Below are 26,600 nucleotides of genomic sequence, written 5' to 3' on the forward strand. Positions count from 1 at the left end.
AGCCCAGAAAAAAATAATGTATAAGGCCTACGAAAACTGATTTAAAGCTCAAAATCTCCTACTTACGAACCCATTTTCGGTTATGATTTTATTGTATAATGTAGCAAATTAAATTTTTTATAAAATTAACGAAAAAAAAATATTTATGCCTGAACATCCACAAAATAAAATAAAAGGCACTTTTTGGCCATGTTTTTTTCTTGCATAAATCAAAACAGGTGGATGGTGTTAAGCGGGAATTTAAACCTTATCGCCATCAACGTAAGGGTGTTTATTGATAGCGGCTCAATTTAAAATATTACACGACGTAGTGCATCGCCTTAAGGTTTAGCCAGCATTAGAAATGAAAGCATCTGAAAATATATTTTTTAAGATTTGATTACAGAATATCAACCTTTTTCTACTTTCTACAAATATAATATGCATGTTTTATATACATCAACCTTCCGGAAAAAAATGTCTAAATGATAGTCAAAACCTTATCAAAATCCGTTGCGTAGTTAAGAAGAACTAAGTGAATAAACAGACAGACGCGGATAGCAAATTTATTTTATACTATTTAGAGATATTTAACTTACTGATATGAAATACTGTTAATTTTCTAAGAATCCGGTCACATTATTCGTTTTCCTATTAAGGCCCTGTATTAAGTGTTCAAATATGGTTTGAAAGGGAGGGTGACCGGATAAATCATCAAAATGATAATTCATCACATCTTTAAAAAGTTATATAAAGTCATGGAAAGTGATGAAACAAAAACTTTATTAACTGGATTAAGTAGGTTGGGTAAGGTTAGGTTAGATAAGGTTAGGTTAAAAAAAAAATTTCATCGTTTTTAATGACTTTATATCACTTTTTAAAAGTGTGTTGAATAGTCACTGTGGTGAGTTACCATGGAACCGAAAGGGAGATATGTAAATACAAATGTTAGAGGGAGCGCGCTAATATTAAAATAACGATAATAACTGAGCGAAAATGGTTAAAATCTTAAACAAAACACGACTCCATTGAAATAAAGCAAACATCTCTCAAAAAATGCTTCAGTTGCATTTAAAGATACACTATGATTTTTTCATGCCTGTAACATATTAAATAACAGAACAAAACGGGTTTTAAATAATTTTCGGAGCTTACTTTGCGATGTTTTTGTATCGAGGGAATTTCATATAATTAACGTGTCGGCATAACAAGTGTATACATATTATCTTCAAAGATCACTTTTTTGTGGAACTTAAAGAGTTAACGAGAAACTTGTTATAAATCGGTAGAAATTGGGTCTGCGGGCCTATAACAAATTAATTGAAAGAGTTCCTAACAAAGTATCAGTTAAAGGCTAATGTTTTATGAGGACGGCGGAACACGTGTTCATACAAATACTGATATTGATATTGACATACATGACATAGTCGCATTCCGTCATGATATTTATTAGGAAAAGCACACGTGTTCTTGATATAATCTGAATTACTAATATTTTATCTTGAAGTTGGCATGCTGTAAATTTTTTAACAGGATCACTTTTCTTCGTGTATATTTTATGAGAATAACTTACAAGAGTCCCAACTATACGGATCCTAGTGAGACTTTAGCATCCTCGATTAGGATATAGGTAATGTGACACTGCAGAGAGTGGGGAGGGGAAGAAGAAAATACGTAACTAAGGTCTTAGAAATAAATTTAAAATAAAAAATCAAGTCGTAAAAAACCAAACTATTTTTATTTTGAAGTGAAACAGTGACTTGTATTTCCGCCAACCTAGCCATTTGAGAAAAATTACTATTCATCAACGAGTCTATCGGCCGAGTTTCAGCTCGATCTGATGTCGGTAGGTAGGTTAATTTCCACTTCAAATATTTAATTTACGAAAACAAAAGTGTAATTATATTAGATATATTTAATAAAGCGTTCATGTGCATCTCAATATTCAAGTACCTACTTTTATCAAATCTAAAAAAAAATGACAAGTGAAACGGAGAATAATATTATAGCAGTTGTTGGATTTTTCGACAGTTAAAACAAAAAGACGTTGTGGGCTTATTTAAACTGTGCAAATTTCAAAACGCCTGAGTCCACCATTATTGAGAATGAAAGCGCTTATTTCTGCTTTATGGATTTGTAAATACATTGTTAATTAAAATTTAACTTTTCAATGCTTGTTAAAGTAGAAAATGAAACATGTAATCAATTTTCAAAAGAACATCGAAAAATTATTTCGAGGATATTTTTAAAATGTCTATAGTTTCACTGCATCCTATACAGATTTATGATTAAAGTTTAATTTTCAAACTTAGCCCATAATATTGTAATCTCAAGACTTCCAATGGGGAAACAGAGTCTGAAATTGGATTGTAACGAATCTGGGATGGGTGAAGGCGAATCGAAAATTCTTACAGACTCAAAAACTAATCGTTAAACAAATTGCACAACTCAATAATCACTTTCAGACATAGATAGTCTCAGTATCGCTCGGGCGAAAGGCCATCATTCAGAGTCGATGAATGATGGACTTGAGAGTGCCAACTGCTCCCAAGCAACCGTCTGGAGCTGGTTCCACTGAAGAGACTATGGCATCTCCAATGGCGCTATTTTAGGCTTAAGAAGAAGCTACAAGCCAAAAATGTGTATATTCTTGGTACGCCTTATATCGTCACGAATATAGGTAATATTATATAATGTTATATTCAGAGATGTGCAAAATGGGTACCCAAAACAATTTGAAATGCAAAATGGAAATGGGTCAAAACTTTGCCATTTGAAAATGCAAAATGCAAAATGGTTTTTAAAAAGCATTTCAAATACAAAATGCAAAATACCTATTTTCAAAATGCATTGAAAATTCAAAATGGTTTCTCAGGTCAAACAATTAAAATAATTATAGAATTTTAAAACAATTTTGTCATTTAATAATGGATATCAATGTAGAACAAACATATTACATGATGGTAAATCCAAAAACACCACGACCATAAATATACCACTCTCACCACGACTATAGATTATGAAACCACAAAAAAATTGAGCGGGACTAATGTTGCCAACGTAAAAACATAGAAACTGCTATCTAACATTTAATATTACAGCGTTATGGCCCCATGTTCAGTATTTAAATCAGTATTTTTTGTAATGGTATCACTCAATTGCCAGGGAGGCCTACCAGGGAGCAACTTGACATATGTAAATTATCTCTCATAGCGAGATTGAGGACCGACTGATATTTGGGGCTTATGAAAAAAAGATGAGTGGAGATAGTAGGAAGAATGTTGCAAAAAAGCATTTAAAATGGAAAATGAATTGAGAAAAGCATTTAAAATGCAAAAGGGAATATACCCATTTTGCATTTAGCATTTCCATTTGAAATGGATTTATTTGAAATAAAGCACATCTCTGGTTATATTTAATGTTATATACAGGTGGATAAGTTTGTGTATTTAGGAAGTATGTTTACGAGAGATGGGAAGGCTGACAGAGATATTGAAAGAAGGGTAAATGCAGGTAATTCCGTTAATGGAAGACTGAACGCAGTTGGCGCTAACAAAAAAATGTCCAAAGAAGCGAAGTTAGCAGTCCACAACGGAGTGCTGGTACCTACCTTGATGTATGGAAGTGAGGCATGGAACTGGCAAAGAAAGAATTAAAGTAGATTAAATGCAGTTGAAATGAGATCCCTGAGGCGTATGTGTGGTAAAACCATGTATAATCGTGTGAGAAATGTGGAGATCCGTAAAGAGCGCAAGGCTAATGAGTAAGCATAATGAGTAAGATTATGAAAGGGACGCTTAGATGGTTTGGGCATGTAGAGCGAATGAGCGAAGATAGGAGTGTAAGGAGGATATATGATGCAAATGCGAATGGTAGCAGAAGTCGGGGACGCCCGAGGAAGACGATCAAGTAAATCAGATACTCGAGTCGGGCCATGTCAAGAGTCAGAATAATAGAAGAGTATGTATTAGACGATGTATGAATGTGAATGAGGCAAGAAGTGTGTGCCAAGACCGAGTTGTTTGGCGGTACGTCCTCTCTGCCTACCCCTGCGGGGAAACGGCATGATGGTTAGTTAGTTAGTTAGTTTTTTTATATTTCGCATTAGTCAGAAGTACACTGGAATATGCATCTCCTATTTGGATTCCACAATATAAACTTTACATAGATAGTATAGAACGTATCCAAAACAATTTTATAAAATATATTACTTACAAATTATAACAATAATTTTGAGTGTGTATTTGAAACTTTGCAGCGAAGACGAGCAGTAGCTGACTCAATATTTATACACAGAATTTTAAACAATGACTTTGACTGTACTGAACTTCTGTCCCTTATTAACTTTAACATACCTTTGAGACGTACACGACATACAATGCTATTCCACACGCTAAATTATAAAACAAATGCATCATCTAATTCGCCATTTAACCGAGCTAAATAATATTTGTCTTAACTATAACATTGACATTTTTTCGAATTCACTGCCCAAATTCAAACGTGGCATCATGTCAATAATTTAAACTATTCAATGCGCATACACACACGCACACAACACTCACACATAAATTACACACGTCACACACACACCTATATACTACACACGTCACCTGGTAATGAAGGAATGATATATTGACTAAATATTTTTTTTATTTTAATTCTTTTCATGGGAAAGATAGGAACAGCTTCAATTTATCTAAATCATATTCGAACGCGTATTCGCAGAATTCAAAGTTACATTTAAAAACTTATTTAAGAAAAATTCAATTATTCAAATTATAAAAATAATTTAATCATAACTGAAAATCGAACTAGACTTAAATATATATTTGCATGCCCTTAACTACACACTTCTTTTGCCCAGCACCATTATAACCACCAAGGAAACATTTCTTTAATAAATTACCAGAAGCATTAACGATAAAAAAAAATATTGAACAATATAAAAAAATATTTTAGGGAAATTATTAACAAAAAAACTGCTTCCCCTAGTTTCAATTGAAAATCTCACAAATTAATTATTCTACAATACTCTATTTATCCTCCACAATATTTTTTCTCTTTCTAAATACAACAATTTGTTTAGATTTTAATTTCGTTATTGTTTTTTTACTTTGCAACAATAACCTCAGTGCAACATTTTTTATATTTTGGTATTCATAGTGTAAACCAATTCGTTGTAAAGATTAATCAAAAATAGTGATTTAGCATTAAGATTGAAGCTACAAGCCAAAAATGTGTATATTCTTGGTATACTTTATATTGTGGGTAATAGGCATTAAAATCGCTTGACAAATAGAGTCTAGAAACGTTCGATTTCAAGCACAAAACTGGTAACTTAGTTATTTTGTAAATAATTTTATAAGAGAGCAAAAAAGTTAATCAAGTTTAAAAAAAAATGTTTCCTTTATGCGTTCATACGTTTCTATTGAAAAAGTATTTTTTTTAGTAGTTTACATTAATATTTTTTATTTAGTAATTTATTTTTTATTTGTATTCTACTCAAGCGAAACGATGGGAAAACCTTCAATTTATTTAAATCATATTTTTGGTATTCATAATGTACACCAATTCGTTATAAAGATGAATCAAAATAGTGATTAAGCATGGAGTTGAGAGAAGAAGGAGGTGGGAAAGAGAAAGGTCGGGAGGTACGCGTTGACAAGCACTGAAATGGTGTTTTTTTTATGTTGATACTGAAAGTATCTACCAATCTCACCAAATCTGAATAGCCAGGTACTTCACAATCTTCCTTATCTCCTTTCCTAAATCGTTTCCTTGAGCCTAACCACATTATTAAAATTTAAAAATATATGCTTAATATTCCAGACCCGAGAACAACTGCCAATTTCATGATGCCAAAGTTCACTGTTCTAGAGTTTTAAATGCTTCATACACGCAGAATATCTACTTTCACTTAATTTATTATTAACTGTACCGTTAGTAGCCCAGTGGATACGACGAATGTAATTAGAACTCAAATAGTGTAAAGTTATTCGTAACCAGAGAATGTTTCTTTCTATTAAAAAGAGTCATTATTTTGTCACACGAGAACGTGTCGTTTCAACGACTCGTTCATAAGTTCAAAAGCTAGACTGCGGAATGTTTCCTCTCCCAGAGTCCCTTCAAGACCTAGGTTCAAGACTGTTCACACAGCATCCCCAAAGACAACACAGGCCTCCTGCATGGAGATGTAAAAAATGGTTACGTTGATATATTTTACTTATGTTCTATAATTTCGCTAACCGCCTCATTATATTTAATACCTGTTCTGAGATGGTAAAAATAATGGCTATAATAAATAAATAAATTAAAACTTTCGCAGTGTTTCGTCCCTTATTATTATTTACCTAAGGGGTTGCATTTTGCGACTTGTCAAAGGCAGAAATTGAAAACGGACCCGAGTGAAATTTTACTTTGAATTCAAGTTACCCCGAGATCATAAACTCTAATGTTGTAAAAGCTGGATATTCGAACCGACTAATATTATACTAGATATAAAAATTTAACTTTTTTATAACTAAATAATAATTACACTTTTTTATTTGTATAACGTATTTGATTGTGGAATGACCTTTAAATTCGAGGGGGGTTAATTATTTTTTTATTCGTATTATATAATTATTGGATTAATTTTAATTCTTCCGATTAAAAGAAATAATCCAATAATATTTGGCATTATTTTGATTTGAATTCATATAGTATAATAGTCTTTGAAATTCATTGAAATTTATTTGAAATCATAAAATAATTTAGGAAATTCATTGAATTTGAATTGAAATAAAAAATAATAATCTTTGAAATTCATTGAATTTTAATTGAAATAATAAAATATTCAGACAGAGGACTTGTTTCCGACTTGACTTTTAACTTTAAAATTTGAAATGTAAATTATAGACAGCCCTGATTAACTGAATCTTATCACCATCAGATAGAACTACTCTTCTTCTTTCTTAATTATTTTTAATTGCAACAACTATACCAGAAATAAGTCATTTAGATACACTTATACTATACCTGGATTGCACGCAGTTAAGAACACTATCGCAGAAATTGTACATTTATTCAACTGCACGGACTATAACAATGTAGTAACAAGATGGTTATAATAACATACCTCAATAATAATAATAATTTGTATAATTCTATTCTTCTGCATGGGTTATATAGAATTTTAAAAGCAAATTTGACTTCATTATTACTGTTCCACTAAATTATAATGTACTAGCTGACGTGTAACTGGCGTTGTTGGGGGTTATCCTTAGGAAATAGACATATGCCACCATAGACATATGAATATTAGTAGACCTGCCCTAAGTGATTAAAAGCGTATTATCCCCACTCCCCATACCGGTTCCATTGGAGCCGGCTGTGCTCGCGTATGGCCTCAAGTGAAATTTGAAAACGTGACGTCATCATTCTCGTGCGAACTATGGTCGAGGCATCATCGGTTCATTTTACGAAATAACACGGCAAAATGTTGACTTGTACTATGAAAACTTGTAAAAATAGATGTGAAAAAGAGAATAAACCCAATTGTCGTATTACATTCCATATATAAGCATTATTTTACTTTATTTTAAGCATATTCACATCGTATAATATGAATCAGTTGTTACTATCACATCGAGAAACGTCTGGACGCGAAACACAAAGCTGGTTGGTTGCTGGGAAGTAAATTATGAACATTTATAAAAGTGTCTTAACTAAATACTTAAACGAAATATTCGACTCTGAAAATGAACCGAATTTTTTTGCCGAATTTGGACTTCGCAAATTTGTTCATAACGTGGCGAGTAATTTGCGCTCCCATGTAAAAATGTCTATTCATTCCAAAGCAGATTTTACTTTTAAGAAGTAAATGGTGATATTATAATGCGAGATGCCTATTTACTGTCAGATTGATTTATTGACGAATCACAGTCAGCTTCACTCCCTTCGTTCTTCAACAGTTGATTTTACCCCTCGCCATTATCTTCTCGTCTATTAATTCCTATGTCTGTGTATGCCACGGATTTTTCTGAAGGCCTTTTATAAGATATACAATTCCGTAGTAAGTACATCATTTTGATGTATTTCATAAGGTTTAGACAGCGTTAGCAATGTGGTGCCCGAAAATCTATTTTTTCGACTTAAATGCTTATCGGGATGTTTATAAATTAAAATATATTTCAAGTTAAGAAGATGGCTACACATTACAAGAAATAAACCTAATTTACAGTCCTGCCATCGTTGCCACTATTAAATTTAATGTGCCGACTAAGAATACAAGACAAAATATAACATTATTCTGCAATACATACACAACTAACTATCAGACACACTCACTAACCAATAGGATGCATGATCTGGGCAACAAATTTGGAGGTACTATTAATATATTTATGGACTCCATTTATAGAATTAAGTGTTATCTATACCAGAACTTTGTTGAATCGTACAAATTATAGTAGCGTTAGTAAAGCAGTTTTAGTGATTTGTCTTATATGTAGTATTGTTCTAGTTTCTATATTATTTTATGTTACTGTTACATGTTTTACTAAAAAAAAAATTTATATTCAGTTTATCAGCACTGTTAAGCGATGCTTTAAATTTTTAAATATATTCTGTTTCTAAAATCCGTGTAAAAGCCCGGCTGGGAGTAAAACCAAATAAAATAACAAAAAGAATCCAATGAAACATTAATGAACACATAATTCATAATTGGGTAACATGTTCATTTTACATAAAATACGAGAAAATCCTTAAATAACAAAGCAAGAACAGCGACTATTGTACTTGATGAAATAGGTCTGCCTTAATTAAAAAAATTGGAACATATTTTTGTAAATAGTAAACTGGCATTTAAAGACGTCTAAATATTTCAAGGAATAAACCTTATTTCAAATGAAACAATTATGAACATGTAAAATATCAAGATAAAATTCGGGAAAATCAATAAACAACAAAGCAAAAATATCGCCTTTAAATGCCCACTTTATAAATGTATTCCGATAAGAATGTTGATAAGACAAGTCTGCCACAATTAAACAAATTGGAATATCTTTTTGTAAATAGAAAACTGGCATTTAAAAACGTCTACATATTACAGGAAATAAACCCTATTTCCAATGAAACCATTATGAACATGTAAAATATCAAGATAAAATTTAGGAAAATCAATGAACAACAAAGCAAAAATACCACCTTTAGATGCCCACTTTATAAATGTGTTCCGATAAGAAAATTTATAAGACAAGTCTGCCACAATTAAACAAATTGGAATATCTTTTTGTAAATAGAAAACTGGCATTTCAAATTAAGTTGAATAATCTTCTATACATAAATAAAAATGTAATTGTTCGTTTGCTAAAAATTTTAAATCTCCAAAATTTTTTCACCGATTGCCTTGAAATTTTGACACAACGTTGCATTCGAATACGCGTGTGTTTTATATTATATAGATGTCACCTGTCACAGGTAAAAACACGTTTTAAAAATTAAAGCAGCGTCATCTGTTGGAGGTAAAATAAAAAATTATTGTTTCTCTATCTGCACAGACAGACTGAGCCACAGCAACGGGTGCTCCGGTACAGCTATTTATTTATAAAACCCTTCTGGGAACAACTATTTAAGTCACCGGAGAAGCAAAATATTGAATTCTATTAAAATTTGTGTTATATCTCTGCTTACTTGCAGATTTCTGTGTTGGGAACTCTTCGATGAAGTAACAGGTTCTTTACTACAATTGCGTTTATTTACGTTACAATAAATAAGTCTGGATTTAACTGCACTCTTCATACCCGAGGGTTGGTAATTCTCTGTTTCTAGAAGCTTGTTGTCTGGCAATAATATCCCACAGGCAATTGCTACACTCTAGCGACATCTGTCGGACTCTGAAGTAAGCTTTATGACTGAAGCCATCTATCGCTTGAAAACTCAACTTATTACAAAAACATCACAATATGTAAATGTGAATAAATAAATGAAAAAAGGGTTTTAGGCTAGTTTTTCTTTTCTTCATATTTTTTAATAAAACCCAAACCAAGAACCTACGAAATTATTTTGTACAATTTAATTAAATAAGTGAAGTGACCTTTACGATATGTCTATGTGTTGTCAGTATCGTATAAAGCAGTAAATACAATTTACAAAAAAAAACATCGGTAAGCGATTTAAAAAACTTAAGCTATGTTTTGCGATCAAATTTTTAATATTTTTATTCGCATATTTTTTGTAAAATCAAATCCTGAAAGAATCTTTCTTCTGATTTCATAAAGGGTATTTAATTTTGAGATACATTAAAAAACAGACAATCTATTTGAAATTGAACGTCAAGGTGGAATATTGGATGGCATGATTTAATATTAACCATTACTGTGCCGATAAATCCACCGTGGTTTTTTAATGTTCCACTAGCGAATCCACCGTGGATTCGCTAGTAGTTCACCACACTTTCCTAGAATTTATTGTAATTTGTGACACTACTTAATACACTAATGAAATAATGTATCATAATATTATTCTAGACTCTCGTTTCATCAAGTGCAATTATATTCATTTTAATTTTGAATTTTATGTATTCGTAAAGTAAAAAATATTTACGATTTTAAAACCATAGTATTATGTTTATTTACAACAAAGTCTCGTAATTTTTTTATTGTAAAAATCACTTCAAGGGAAATATAATAAAACCCAAGAATATTTTTTTATTTATTTTTTATATATTTTTATAACGTTAAATGGAAAAAAATGATTTCTCTAAATACAAGTGGCTATCCACGGGAAAATACATTAGGCAGATGTGTATTTATATAAACACATTATTTGGTAAGACGGAACATTTTTGAAAAACATTATTTTGCAAAAAACAAGAAAGTTATTAAGAAAATGGTGTCAGCCCGCGTACAGCGGGTGATTGGTATTTAACCCCCTGTACACTAAGGAGTACAAGGTCGTGGGAGGTCGGCGTTCCAAGGGTTAATTAATATTCCCATATCGACATCACTTTTCGAGTTCCACTTTTCAGAGTGGTAGATACTCTTAGTATTGCCCATTCAGAAACGGAACCAGCCAGCTACTTGACAATCTTCCTCTTCCTCGTCTCCTTCCCTTCATCCTCATAAAATACCTCAAATATTAACCATTTCATGGAGTCAATTGGACCTTTTTTATTTAACCCTAGATTCATAACCATTCGTCCCTCAGACCGCGCAAAACGTAAATTTGTTTCTAGTGTCTCGAGTGAAAGAGACAGAATGATGACCTCTCAAGTACCTTCCTAGATCGCTTGTTCATTAGTAACGCGGGTGCGTTTGCCTCGCAGTGAAGTCTTGTGGACAAGTTATAGACCTTTGAACGTCTGAGAGACGAATGTTTATGAATAGTGTAACTTTTGACGAGACTGCAAGACCGAAGTTATTTTGAAAACATTGTTTTTGATGAGTTCTGGTTATATAGAGTAAAGGTAAGTATATGATATTATTCTATATGAGTTATTATTTATATTTACATCTTATTTTATCCTTCAAAATGTATTATTGTGGGTATTTTACATCAAAATTTTATATTTTATTTTTGAATGGATGATCGGCAAATTGATGACTATTTGAATCGTTTATCTGATTCTGGTGATGATGATTTTACCAGTCAGCAAAAGGACGTAGAAATCAGTGATGTCTAAGATCATGTGGAATTAGATGAAATGGTACCGACAGATTCCGACAGTGATAACGACATGGTTACGTAAAAGACACGAAATGCAAACTTTGAAGAGATGCCTAAAAAGGAAAATCGCCGAAGTTTTAGATGAAATGCCTACCATTGCCACACCTGGTCCAAGTGGTACTCAAAAAAAGGTTTTTGGTTATTTTGATTATAAAAAACGGCATATGACAAGGTTCCAATGCAAGCAATGCAAAAAGTATATGTGCATGGACCATCGCGGCTTCGTGTGTGTGGAATGTACCGATGAAATTTAATTTTAACTCGTTTATTATTTTTTTTGTTACCTAATTAAACATATTAAAGAGTGCCATACTTAATTTATTTATTTTATTTACAAGTACCCCAAAACTCATCACTTAAATTTAGTCGTCTGTGAGACGAATGTTTATAAATAATGTTCCTCTTAGATAAGGTTATGAATCTAGGGTTAAATTATAAAATTGACAGAATTTTGCCAACAATTTTCCATTCGACAAATCCGTCAAATTTATTCAGGGGTGTCTGTTTTAAATCTTAAATAATTGCCAACGCAAAAAATCGTTTGTCAAATGAAGCCAACCAAAGTTTGTCATATTGACAGGTCGCTTAACTAGGCTAATCCTACAGGTAATCGCCAGCCGATTAGTCGATATAAAACGCACCAGGTGGGCAATAGTGGAAGAAATCTGTCCTCCTATTCACATCTATAGATAATAAAAACAAATGGAGACATTCCTAAATAAAAATGTAAGGCATTTTAAAATTCTCATAAACGCCACAATTTTAAGTAAATGACGTAATATTCCTTAAATCGTATCCTTTTCTGATTTTTCTGTTTCAGATTTTCGTTTAGAAATCGCTAATATTGTCTTCAATAATCAAATATTGTCATTTCATCTATATGTAAATTTATTTGTTATGTTTGGGTTCCGGTTCAAGATGGTGGCCTTGTTGGATACTATCTTTTTATCCCGCCAGAGTTCTCATAATCAATTATGGTACCTAGCGGCCTGAATGAAGTTTTATAAAATATTAAGACAAATTTTAAAATTCCTTTTTTGAAAATTTAAAAAATGTCACCTTAAATATGTATGTTTTAAATTTAGAAGGTAGGTATTTAAATACCTTCTTACAAATCTCATTATTTTAGAGGGAATTTCGTATGTCAATTTCTATTCAACTGTATCGCAGTCAATTATGATTTACTCTCCTTTCAACACAAATAATCATCTTTACTGGATAAGGTTAGTAGAGATATGTATACTGATATTATGAATCATAGTATTTAATTTATTCTATTTGTTATTTTAATTTAGGTAATACAAGCATTTAACAATCTTACACTCGACACAAATAATGAGGAAAACAAATACATTTAAGAAACACAATTAAGATATCGATTAAAGAACAAAAATGGATGTGTCACAAAAAAAAATCTTAAAAGAATAAAAAATTTACCTGCATAGTACACTAATAATTACTTAGTTTTTATAATTAGGTACCTTAATGATTTTCATTTTATTATTTCATTTTAGTTTAATTTTAAAATAAGTTAAAGTCCATTTTATTTACGTATAATTTGTAACATAAAATTGTAAAATAGGGGTCTCAGCACGAGTAAGCACGTGAGGATCACAATACGAAATAATATTTTATATAAAAATATAATTTTAATCAATAAAATTTAAAAAAAACAATAATTAAAGAAAACTGAGTTTCATTTGGACATTTATATCTGTTTATCCAAGAGAGTACATACAAAAAAAATTGTAATTTTTTTAGTGTGTTTGAGCATTCTTGGGCGTTCTATATCATAGGCTAAATGTTTGAAAATCGAATCACTTGCAGCCCGGCCAATCGGGGGTTATAATTTCCACAGGGACGGATTCAAGTTTTGAACAAGTTTTAAGTTTTCGAATTTCGAATAAATTTAACTGTCAGCTGTCACTTAACTGTCAGAATTCCAAACGGGCAGCTGACAGCGATATCCCTAGCAGTTGTAAGGTTAAATCGCTGTAAATAAACGATCCAAGTACAATTTGACACACTTAACTTTGTTGTATTTTATTGATTTTTAAAAATATGTTTCTGGTTTTCAGTCTTCAAGGGTGTTCTAGGGCCCAGATGATGGCCTAGAATCTATCTATCTAGCACAAAAAGAGTACAAAGGGTAGGGCTTATAGGTTACATCCTATTTCTTCCAGCTAACCCAACAAATACACATTATATCACATAACCCAACAATTACATGTTAACAAATAAATAAAAATAAATAACAGTAAATTTTAAAAAAAAACAGAGGTATTTAATTCATGTAAGGTATTCATTTAAGGTGTAGTGACATTTGTTAAAAATAAATGTTTTTAGTGTTGATTTAAATTTAAGTATGTCGGTTATTTGTTTGATGCTACGTGGAAGGTTGTTTTATACTTTAATGGCCATGTAGTGTGGTCCTTTTTGAAATATAGTTTTCTTTGCTTTTGGGATTAATAGGTTTTCTGTGAACCTTGTAGCGTGTTTATGTGTTGAGTTTTTTTGTGGGAACTTTTCTGGAGATGATCGTACTAACAGGCAAAACTCCATTATATATATGTCTGTCACTGTCAGAAGTTTAAGATTTAAAAAAATTGGTCTACATGAATCCCGATGATCAGAGTTTTGTAGTTTTTCGTAGGCACCTCTTTTGGATGATAAAAACATCTTTGGCGTTTACTGAGTTTCCCCAAAAAACTATTCCGTATCTTATCATTGAGTATACGTATCCATAGTATCCATTCTCTCTCTATGGAGAGAGGGAAGGTGAATTTATATATAAATTTTTATAAATTGGCAAATTTTAAAATTATATGTAAGATTCGAGTCGAATTCGGACTTAGAAGAGATGAGATGTTGAATGGAGCGGAGGCAATTTTAGATAAGAATTGATTGAAGATTAAGAAGTTAGAAGAGAGGATACTTGTTTAGAGAGTGATATCCAAAAAATATGTCATCTAAAGTTCCCACTTCTAGACCACAGAATGTACAATCTGATTCAAGAGCTTGAAGGAGTGAGGAAATTTGTATTTCTCATTAAATTCATATTAAATTATCATTACAGCAGGTATACATTTTTGCGGCACGTTCCAGAGCGGTAGATAGCAGTGGTAGGTTGCTCGAAATGTGTTTAGCCGTGTTTGGTGATCAAAAAATAGCCAGGTACCTCTTCACTTTGTTCTACCACATCTTATCCCTCTCCCTAGTGCTTTCAGCCTACCATACCTTACTCCTAACCTGACTTAACTAACCCAACAGGGTTATGTTCTTTTGTGTTGCGTCTTTTGCATATTTGTCTGATCGCACATATGCTCTATCTATAATGTTACGTTAGTTATTTCAGGTCACTATTGGTACGTTAGGTCACGCTAGGTTACATTAGGTTATGTTATGTTGAAAGCGGATGTTAGTTATGAACCGCTTGATATCCTTATTACTATGATAATATATCCTTATTACTATATACCAGGATGTGAGGAGGTTAGTGCAATCCCACACATCCCATAGAGGGTATAAGTACAGATAATATTTACATATAGGAAAATAAATATTATAGATTAAAAATTAAAATTAAAATTAAAAACGAAATTAAAGCAGAGAAGCACGGGAATCCATCGAATCTAAGATTGTGGGAGCAAGTAACTTTCTCCAATGGTCTTCAATGCTCGATCCTGAAGTCAGACGTGATTATATGATAAGAATATTTCTGGAATGGTTTATCTTTCCCCTCAGTCCTGCAATCCTGGTTCTTAACAGAGCTGTAAATCCTGGAACTCGCCCTTCTGTAAACATCGAGGAGGCACTGCAGTGCCTGGGGAGTCCGAACATCAATCGGTAAGCGTTGTTATATTGCACCCGAAGCCTTTCCATTGTTTTTTTTTTAAGTTAGCCCCGAGCTCGCATGTGTACAGGGGGGTGAATATAGTGAACATGTTTTGTTTATACATATAATGTATATTCGATTGCAAACACTACGCCACGGCTACGTTAGGTCACGATAGGTCACGTTAGATTACGCTGAGTGACGTTAGATTACATTACGTTGAGAGCGTATGTTAGTTATACACAGCTAGATAGCTCTGTTGCTATTGTTAAGCTTTAGGTTAGGTAAGTTCGGTCACATTGCGTTACGTTAGGTAAAGTTACATTGAAAGCCGATGTTAGTTATGCACCGCTAGATCTCATTGTTACTATTGTGAAGATATGATGTACTTCCGATCGCTCTATGTATTAGGTTAGGTTAAGTTACGTTAGGACACATTAGGTTACGTTACGTTGAGAGCGTATGTTAGTTACGCACCGGTAGATCTCTGAGTTACTGTTGTGAATAAATGATAACGTCGGAATGCACATACGGTTTATCCATTAGTATCTATTAGGTATGTTAGTTACGCACCGGTAGATCTCTGTGTTATTGTTGTGAATAAATGATTACGTCGGATCGCACATACGGTTTATCCATTAGTATCTATTAGGTATGTTAGTTACGCACCGGTAGATCTCTGTGTTACTGTTGTGAATAAATGATTACGTCGAATCGCACATACGGTTTATCCATTAGTATCTATTAGGTATGTTAGTTACGCATCGGTAGATCTCTGTGTTACTGTGCTACTCTGAATAAATAATTACGTCGGATTGCATACGCTTTATCTATTAGGTTAGGTAGTTACGTTACGACACATTAGGTAACGTTACGTTGAGAGCGGATGTTAGGTGCAAACACCCCCTAGATCTCTTTGTTACCATTGTGAAGATACAGGATGTGCCTTAAATAAGGACATCAGTTATTTGCATCGTCTCTTCGCATACCTCGCTCGGTTCTCTGCTGCTGGTAGAGGATTGGGTGGTAGACTGTGGACATTAATGCGAAAATGCAATGTAAATAACTGAAATTGTCTGCAAACTTATGCTGGTGCCATCAAGCTGGGGTGACCACGACTTAAATAATAACAAAAACCTTTTTTACTATTAAAAAAGAAACATAAATTTTATATAATGTTTTACACATCATTTTACATAATATATGTTTTTATGCCGAGTAAAAAGTACCATCGGAGGGATGTTTTGTCCAATAGTAAGAAAACAAAATACACAAGGTTTCCGAAGGTAAAATATAGTAACTTTGGTAGGTGATTCTACATGCGTTAACATAAAATAACAACTTTAAATGTCAACATTCTAATATCGTGATTATTTTTTAATTTATATTATATTTATATACATAATTACCTTTTTTACTTGCAGAATCACCTACTGAAGTGACTGCACTTTACCCCCGGATACCTTATAAATTTACATTTCATTTGGCCCATACATACCTCCCATGGTACTTCCCTACCTTAGTCTTCCTTCTCCTCATTACTCCTTTCAGGCTAACAACATACTTACTCCATTTGGAGATGCCATAATCCCTCATAGTTGGAATTCTTATGCGGTATACATAAAAAAAATAAGGGCATAGAAAAATTAAGAACATAATAAGTGCGATTAGAGCATGCGTAACCGATTGGGACTTATACAGGTGTCCGGTGGTAAAGTGCACTAACTTTGACAGTTGATTCTACATGATAATTCCATATTTTCCATTCCTAAGTTTTAAGGTAGTTTTCAGGTTAAAAAGTTGAATTGTTTGTTTGGAAAAATAAGTATTCTTCAATAAAAAAAACGATAGCATTTAGAAAAAAAAGTTAATTCTCTTTTCTACTTCTAGCATCATGTTTAATCTAGAATCACTTCCCGAAGTTTGTGAACTTTATTCCCGGACATCTTGTATTTCCAATACAATACTGTCTTCGATATGAGTGTCACATCATCCCATTTGATCGCGATATACGATGTCAGGCGCGGCATTCATTCAAATTGCTTATTATCTATTCAGTGAGAAGGAATCTATTAAATTGAAATTTGAAAACCATTCCACTTATTTATTATTTCGGGACAAGCCATGAGAATTAAAAAACAAAAAAAAAATATTTGTCTTCTCCGCCGAAAGAATGGTCGCCCGCTGCCGAGGTGGTATTTACATATGAAATTTCACGAAGGCTGTCGCAACTCTAAATTGAATTTGGCCGACATTTCGGCGGTAGGTACATAGTTTGAGAAGCGTGTTTCGGGAATGTAGCGAGTAGAGTAAATGTTCACGAATGTAGGTACTACTTATTAAGATAACCTCAAAATGTAAAGCTACTACAGCTCTACAAAACTACTCAAATAAATGCGGTCAACGAACTTAAGATGCAATGTACTAACAATAACGTGTTACTTAACTCAATAAAAAAATGATGAAAAGTGATTTTCAGAACGATACTTGCTAAAATATGGTTGAAAAAGATTTTTTGTTTTTTTTTTTTTAAATTTTATATGAATACAGCAGTCTGTTGTGAGACTGAAAGTAGCGGGGAGGGAAAGGAGATGTGAAAGAGGAAAGTAGGGAGGCACCCGACTGTTCAGATATGCTTAATAAACACGGCTAAAGCAGTTTGAATTAACATTCCAATTTTCTGAATACTGGTATTCACCAGGGCGATACTGATATATTCTTCTACTCTATAACGTACCAATTTTACACACTACATTTTATTTTTTTTTTAATTTAGTGGAACATCACAAATTAATTAAATAACATATATTTATAGAGAACATTACCCTTCGACCGCAGAAACCGTATTTTTTTGGTATAATATTTTATTTAATGTTTGTTGATAACACTGGTCGACATTTATTTTTTAAAGTGCAGTCCCAAGCAGAGCTAATTTTTTTATATGAATTTAGTATCCATAAACACGAAATGAATCAAAAAAATAAAATTGATTGGACAGGTTTTTTTTTCATTATTCTTCCATAGTATGACGGGTACTTACTTAACAAAATTTCAAAACTAATTCAATTTTTTTTTTGCTCCTGATTTGCGCTTGTGAGTATCTTGAGAGTCTCTCTGCAGGGTCCAGTAATAGTCTGCTAGCATAGATGGACTCCACTTTCCTTGGTAACACTTTTCCATAGCCGCAATGTCCTGGTGAAATCGTTCTCCGTGCTCCCCACTGACATCTCCCATATTTTCGAGGAAAAAATTCAAATGAGAGTGAAGGAAGTGTATTTTTAGTGACGTGTTACATCTCATATTTTTATAGGCCATGAGCATTTCAGACACAATGCTCATATGGTATTCACTTTTATGAGTTCCAAGAAAGTTCTCGACAACATTCTTGAAGGCTGACCAAGCGGCTAGCTCGACTTGTCTCAACACTGTTATAAAATTCGGATCAGTCAAGACCTCCCTTATTTGTGGTCCCACGAATATTCCTTCCTTAATTTTTGCCTCGCTGAACTTAGGAAACTTTTGCTGATTTAAGTAAATCATGCTATTTCCATCCTTAGACAAGCTTTTTACAAAATTTTTTATCAAACCCAATTTAACGTGTAAGGGTGTAAGTAAGATATCTTTAGATTTTACTAAGGGAGCATGTTGAACATTCTTCGTGCCAGGTTTAAGGCGCTTTCTAGTAGGCCAGTCCTTCTTGGCATAATGGTTTTTCCTGTCTCTGCTGTCCCACTTACACAGAAAACAACAATACTTTGTGTATCCGGCTTGCAGTCCTAGTAGGAGCCCTATTATTTTTAGATCACCACATATTTTCCATTCGTATTTTACATATTTATTTTTTGTTAACAGCAGCTTGATGTCATAGTTCTTCTTCATGTTTGCAGCATGACCAAGTGAAATGGATGGTCAAAAAATCAAAAAATCAATGATAACTCACTAATAAATATGAATAAATACACATTTTAGTAAAACTTAAAACCCATAAAAACCTGACGTGATATAAAAAAACTAATCACATATCTGAAATCAGCGTGAAATTTCCTGTCAGATTTGGCTACTTTCGTTAAAGGGACAAAAAATGTGTTGACCAGTGTTATTTATTAACCCTAATTAATTTGAATGTACCCTTGAGACGTGCACGCCATACAGCGCTTTTCCATACAAATGAACCACCTAATTTTCCAATTAAACTTGCTCTTCACAACTTCAATCATATTTGTCCAAACTTAAACATTTTCGGATTCACTGCTCATATTTAAAAGGAGCATCATATCAATAATATAATCTGTTCAATGTGCATACGTATACACACACACTTATCCATACCTATGACCCGGTATATTAGTCCGTATCCTCGCTACGTACCTATGACTTTCCTGGCTCAAATTTAACTTTTTTTTTATTTTCAAGTATCAGGGATCCATAGAAACCCGAGTAAATCAGGCCTCCAAAAAGTTGGGCGTCTTGTACAGGGCTAGGAGATTCTTCAACAGTGACCAGCTGCTGACCCTGTACAAGTCTCAAGTCCGCCCAACTATTGAATTTGGGAGCCACCTTTGGGCTGGTGCCCCAAAATACTTAATAAACCTGCTTGAATCTGTGCAAAGGAGAGCGATCTGTCTGATTGACAGCTAGCAGCATTGATTCCTGATGCACCAGTGCACGTGCGCGAAACTCGACGGACACGAACTGAACACCCATTCACGGTTGACGTTGGCTTCATGAGAACGGGCCGTTTTTACGACTCGTTTTTGTGTAAGTCGGCTCGTATGTGGAACGAGCTACCGGCATCTGTTTTTCCTCCCTCCTATAATCCGAGCCTCTTCAAGGCCCGCATTAACAAATCCCTTCCTACAGCCCCTACCTTATTCCGCCTCACAACGCCGCCCAACCGGGTGGTGACATAGTTCCCCTGTCTGTACACTGCACAGGCAGGGACACTCTTGTGAGGTGTCACAATAAAAAATAAAATAAAAATAAAAATGAAATAAATAAATAAATAAAAAAAAGTGGGCTAAATTGGTCGCTCAAGCCTTAGTCTCTCTCTGGTTTCAATCCTGGGATTGGTTTGCAGCAATTTCATCTAATCTCCTCTTCCATTCTTCCCTGTCTTGTGCGGCTCTTTTGACTTCTGCATATGATGAGCAGCGCACGTCCTCCAGGTACTCTCGGCGTGGGCGTCCCCTAGAGTTGGTCCCCTCGGTCATACCCTCCATTATGACATGGAAGAGGCCTTCTTGTCGTATAACATGGCCGATCCATCTTGCACGCCTTTCGGACAAGGTCCTGAGCAGGTGCCTTCCTCCTTCGATTCTTTGGAGAACCTCCTCATTTGTAATATGGTCTCTCCAGGAAATTCCTAACATTCTTCTATAGGACCACATCTCAAAAGCCTCTAGTCTCCGTTTATCTCGGATAGGCACCATGTTTCGTAGCCGTACATCAAGATACTCCATACATAGGTCTTGATGAGGAGTATTCTCAGTTTTAGGTGTATATTATTGGATTCTATTATTTTCGACTTTTTATTGAAGCCTTAGTAAGCCTTAGTAAACCGCAGAATATCTCAATTTTTAGACGCCGCGCCGTGGCGCTGACAGTAACAAATGTCAAATATGACGTTTACGTAAGTAATTACATACTACCATCTCACGGAAATTAACGTGAATTTCCTAATTTTATCAGTAAGGACTATTATACTATTATACTCTTTGAAAAAATTGTCTACAATCAAATTTATAAAACAATTGTTCGCAACATACAAAACCAAAACACGGATTTCTACAAAAAAGATCGGTACTTACAAATTTGGTAAATTTCACGGAATATTTAACGAGCAATATGGACAATAGAAACCAAGTAGATGTAATCTACACTGATTACTCTAAGGCCTTCGATAAAGTAAACCATTTCATTTTAATTAAAAAATTAAGTCAAATAGGCATCCATGGTGATTTACTTCGGTGGCTCACTTCATACCTTCGGAGCAGACTTCAATGTGTATCAGTTGCGGAACTAAGTCCAGTTTCTTTTCCGTGCCCTCCGGTGTACCTCAAGGTTCTCATTTAGGGCCATTATTATTTAATGTGTATATTTATGATATTCACAAATGTTTTTTACACGCCAATTACCTAGCATATGCAGACGATAAAAAAATCTACTTAGTTATCAAATCAATCGAAGATTGCATTAAACTTCAAGAGGATCTCAATCGTCTTTTTAACTACTGTGAATCAAATAAACTTGTAGTAAATACCTCAAAGTGCAATAAATTATCATTTACACGTAACAAAAATAAAATTTCCTTTTATTATACATTAAACGGGACACAAATCAAAGAAGTAGAATCTATCAGAGACCTTGGGGTAATACTGGATGTGAAATTAAACTTCATTCATCACACTGATGCAATCATCAACAAAGCCAACAAAATGCTAGGATTTATAATACGTTTAACGAAACCTTTCCGCAACCTTAAGACTCTATATTCCCTTTACACAGCGTTCATCCGTCCCCACCTAGAACACTGCACACCGATCTGGACTCCTTTTTACCAAGCCCACATTGAAAGAATCGAAAGAATTCAAAAAAAAAATTTTAAACACATTAATTATAAACAAAACTTACATTTCTCAAATTACGCCGATTCTATTAATTACCACAACTTCAACTCACTTCATACACGACGTTTGGTTTTTGACCAAATTTTATTATTTAAAATTCTTAACAATGGCCTCGACTCACCAGAGCTAATGAATTTAATAAATATTCATATTCCAACAAGATCAACACGGCAATCTCATTTGTTTCATTTACCTACATGTAAAACTAACTTTAGAAAAAATTCACCAATTCCACGTATATGTGCCCAATATAATACTAAATTTCAAAACATAGATATTTTTAGCAATACACTTCACAAATATCGATTAGAAGTAACTCGTACGATCGAAAATTAATACTATAGTATGGAATGTATCTAGAGCATCTCCTATCCTCATCCTAAATTCCTATTCCTCCCCTCCTCACCTAAAATATAAATATATATTTTTTTATGCAATAAAACTCCATCTCCAATCAATATTAATATAGGAGACTTTTTTGGCTTGACCGTTTTTAACATGTATATATTTATATTTATATTTTATGTATAAGCTGTTTGTCTCTTACCTTTACCAATAAATAAATAAATAAATTATATTCATGTTATTAATTGATAATCAATCTAAACTAGGAAAATGGTCTGGTAAGAGGGATTTTTCAACGTCGTCAGAGTTTATTTTCAGCGGGTAGTTCGTCATAATATCATAAATAGTGATTCCAGCAAAACAAATACTATCTAAAATTATTATAGATCTTTAAATATTGAAGACAAGATTAGTGATTTTTAAACGCAAATCTGAAACAGAAAAATCAGAAAAGGAAACGGTCCCAGATGTGACCGTTTCCTTTTCTGATTTTTCTATTCAGATTTGCGTTTAAAAATCACTAATCTTGTCTTCAATATTTAAATATTATAATTTGAGGTTTTACTCAATAAGTTATTCCGAAAAATAAATATTATAGATCTGGTCATCAAACACGGCCAAAGCCATTTCAAGCAACTTTTTCAATTCTGAATTATGGTCTTACACCAGGGCGATACTGAGAACTCTGGAACGTGCCGCAAATATAGTATATATTGTTCTAAATGAGTAATTTGTTAAATAACACAAATTAATCAAATAAAATTTACTTGCGCACGCCGTGATTTGAACCCGCGACTTCCAGCTTGGTGGTTGAGAGCCTTACCCCTCAACCACGGAGGCCGTCACTACTACGTCATTACTCATTACTACACGAAACAATGATTTACGACGAGATAAAATCATCGTATAAAATGATCATTTTGCCGTAATTTTGGATTTTTTGTATGTAAAGACATAAATTACTTAATTAACCCAAGCTTAGAACCCAAAAACTTATTTTGTATGATTCGGAGCGACCGTACCACGCGCCACTCGAGGCCGCCGCGTAGAAAAGTAAAGAGGCAGTGGTTTACAGCGCAGTCCATTGTGAGACTTTTCTGCGCGGCGGCCTGGACCGGCGCGTGGTACCGCCGCTCCGTAGGGAACTTGTGGCAGAGCCTATTGCTGTCAGGTTATTCGTAACTTGGGAATGTTTGCTTTTCTATAATAGAATATTAATAATGATATTCCTCAGAAAAAAATGTTGTTCTTTAATTAATCTTCCTTTTTACGTTTCTTCTGGCCAGATAACATACCTACTAACAAGTTAAACTTAGAAAAAATATAATAAGGCAATACTGCTAGAAAAATGTTAGTAATTTAGTGTGACATCTATCGGCCATTACAAAAAGCAGATCTGTCAAAGTGTTGACATTGTATTTTGAAATGTTCTTTACGATTCCTGCTTTACCGACTCGCTCTTTAGTGGTGTATCAAAATCCAATATGGTCGGTCGTGCTGTTTTTCCTTCTTCGTAGATTCTGATATTATTTTTACAATAATCCGGTGCCTTTAACCCAGACTGACAATAATAATAGTAATTAAATAGTTTCGCCCCGTCTAGAGACCCGCGAACCTTTTTATACGAGTGTTATTTGTGTTTTTAATTAGTGTTTTTCTTCGAGCATACCCGCGGTTGACAGAAGCAGAAGTACAAGTTGTTCTAGTTATTAACTGTGTGTGACCAAGCCAGACCGTAAATTACACGGCCAAAAGCTCAGCCGTGTTATTATTTGCATCAACAAATGAATTAAAAACATAACAGGTAACTTTGAATTCTTAATTTTATTTTCTTTTGTTAGTTTTGAGCACTTAAAAAGTTTTCTGAGAATTCGTCATGTTGTTGCGAAGATCTGCGATATTGCCATCTCGCTCTAATATAACGTATCTACGTGCGTTAGAAAGAGACAGAAGGATATTTGGTTGATCATCTTTAATTTTATCCTATTATTTGTTTGTCGTATGTACAAATGTCACTCCCAATTTTACAATATTATTTCGTGTTTCGTGCTATGTTGTGCATTGGCCAGCATTTATTATAATTCCTTGTAAAATGTCTTGGTGTTGTTTGGGTCTATTTCCTCATTCCTCTGTGCACTATATTACATAAAGCGATAGCGCAATATTAGCTCGGAAATGACACTTTTTAAATAGTTAACGTCTATGTTTGGAAATGACATAAGTTTTGACACGAGAACTTGTGTAGGAAGTTTCTTACCACGATTCAATTCGTAACTAGAAATAATAATAATATTTCGTATTATTATTTCTACTTTTAAATTTATAACCAATAATAATTGTTGTTATGCTTAGTTTTGTCTTAATTATGATTTTTGACGCTTGGTTAGTCTTTAATATCATTTAATGTTTTTGTTAAATGTATGAGAGGTAACTATATCCCCTTTTGGGGTATGTTGTGATGCTGTAGGGAGTGAGGGAGGGAAAGTATTTAATGAGAAGGAGGAAGGTGGGAATATACCCGGCTATTCAGATCTGGTCACCGAATGTGACGAAAATGGTGGTGATTTACCAGAGTACTAAGAGTATCTACCATTTTGTGTGTTTAACAATGTTCTCCAAGATAACACTAAAACTTAAACTCGCACAAGCGGTTTTTGGTCTCATTGTGGTATCTTCAACCCCTACTTTATCTTCTCTGTAAATTTTAAGTCAAGTGAATACTAAGCATTTCAAAAACTTTTAACGCATCTTACTAAAAATTACAATTTTCAACAAAAGTCCAATTTACATCAAAACTTCAAATTTCATCAAAACTACAATTTTCATTAAATCTTTAATTTTCATCAAAACTATAATTTTCACCAAAACTATAATGGTCATCAAATCTACAATTTTCATCAAAACTATAATTTTCATCAAATCTACAATTTTTATCAAAACTATAATTTTCATCAAAACTACAATTTTCACCATATGTTGTTATCGCGTCCAGCTCCTCAATAATTGTGATGTCCTTCAAAATTTGCTGCCACAATGACAACAATCAGGATTACAGTGATCATAATTCAAGAGATAAAATAATATAAAACTGAGACAACTCCTTTAGGCAGGGCATGTAGCAACAATAGAAGAAAGTCGACCACCAAAGATGACCTTTATTTTATATGTAGGACGATGGAGAAAAGTGGAAGAAGTCGGGGATGCTCGAGGAAGACATGAAACAATCTAGTCAATCAAATACTTCCTGAGTCTGGCAATGTCAACATTTATTTTTATTTTTATATTAACTCCACACAGGAGGCCCTGAAGAAAATAATTTCCCTCAGGGCCTATGTCATCTTTGGGGATGCTGTGTGGAGGGTCTTTTTGTGGAGAGGAAGGAGTGAACATGGGTCTTGAAGAATCCCATGTTGTAGGAGGGAGGAAACACAGAGGCCGGCAGTTCGTTCCACAGCCAAGCTGTTGAACTTGAGAACGAATCGTAGAAGAGACCCGTTCTCATGTGACAAATGTCAACCGTGTACAAATGTTGGGCGCGCGTTTGGCGTGTCTCCTGACTACGCACCGGTGCCGAAGGGATCAATGACGCTAGTTCCTCAGAGCATCTTCCATTGTAATACCGATAGAACAAGGACAGCATACCTACCTGACGCCTGTGCTCTAAAGATTGCAGTCCGTTTGTTAAGATTGGGGAATCTATCAAACGGACCGCCCGTTTTTGCACAGAGTCAAGGGTTTTTTTCAGGTATTTAGGGGCTCCGGACCAGAGATGGCTGCCAAATTCGACAGTAGGGTGCACTTGCGATTTGTACAGGGTCAGCAGTTGTGTACTATTAAAGTATCTGTGTGCCCTGTAGAGTACGCCCAATAATAACAAGAGAGTATGGGACGATGTATGAATGTGAATGAAGCTAGGAGTGCCTCCACCAATACCGAGTTGTTTGACAGTCCATTCTCTCTGCCTACACTTGTGGAGCAATCATTATTCTTTCATATGGTGGGGGTCAGAGGGGATCCTCTAGGTCTTTGAGTAAGTCTAGGGCCTCAGGCCTCGCTCAGTAGACCTCATCAATCCCTGTGGGGAACTAATGGAGCGGAGACTCGTC

At 33.8% G+C, this 26,600-nt stretch overlaps 1 protein-coding gene across 2 annotated transcripts in view; it reads left to right on the forward strand.

Moving 5' to 3' along the window:
- The first annotated feature begins 23,971 nt into the window (after window positions 1-23,971).
- The window catches only part of LOC149409601 (rho guanine nucleotide exchange factor 12-like), a 268,488-nt gene continuing 265,859 nt past the window's right edge, over window positions 23,972-26,600 (forward strand). For both annotated transcript variants that reach the window (XM_089649570.1, XM_089649571.1), the window contains exon 1: window positions 23,972-24,298. The gene's annotated coding sequence lies outside the window, so the exon portion shown is untranslated. The remainder of the gene's footprint in view (window positions 24,299-26,600) is intronic.

The sequence above is a fragment of the Hesperophylax consimilis genome, chromosome 30 (genome assembly GCF_061612785.1).
Source record: "Hesperophylax consimilis isolate HC1 chromosome 30, BYU_Hcon_1.0, whole genome shotgun sequence".
Classification (NCBI taxonomy): Eukaryota; Metazoa; Arthropoda; class Insecta; order Trichoptera; family Limnephilidae; genus Hesperophylax; species Hesperophylax consimilis.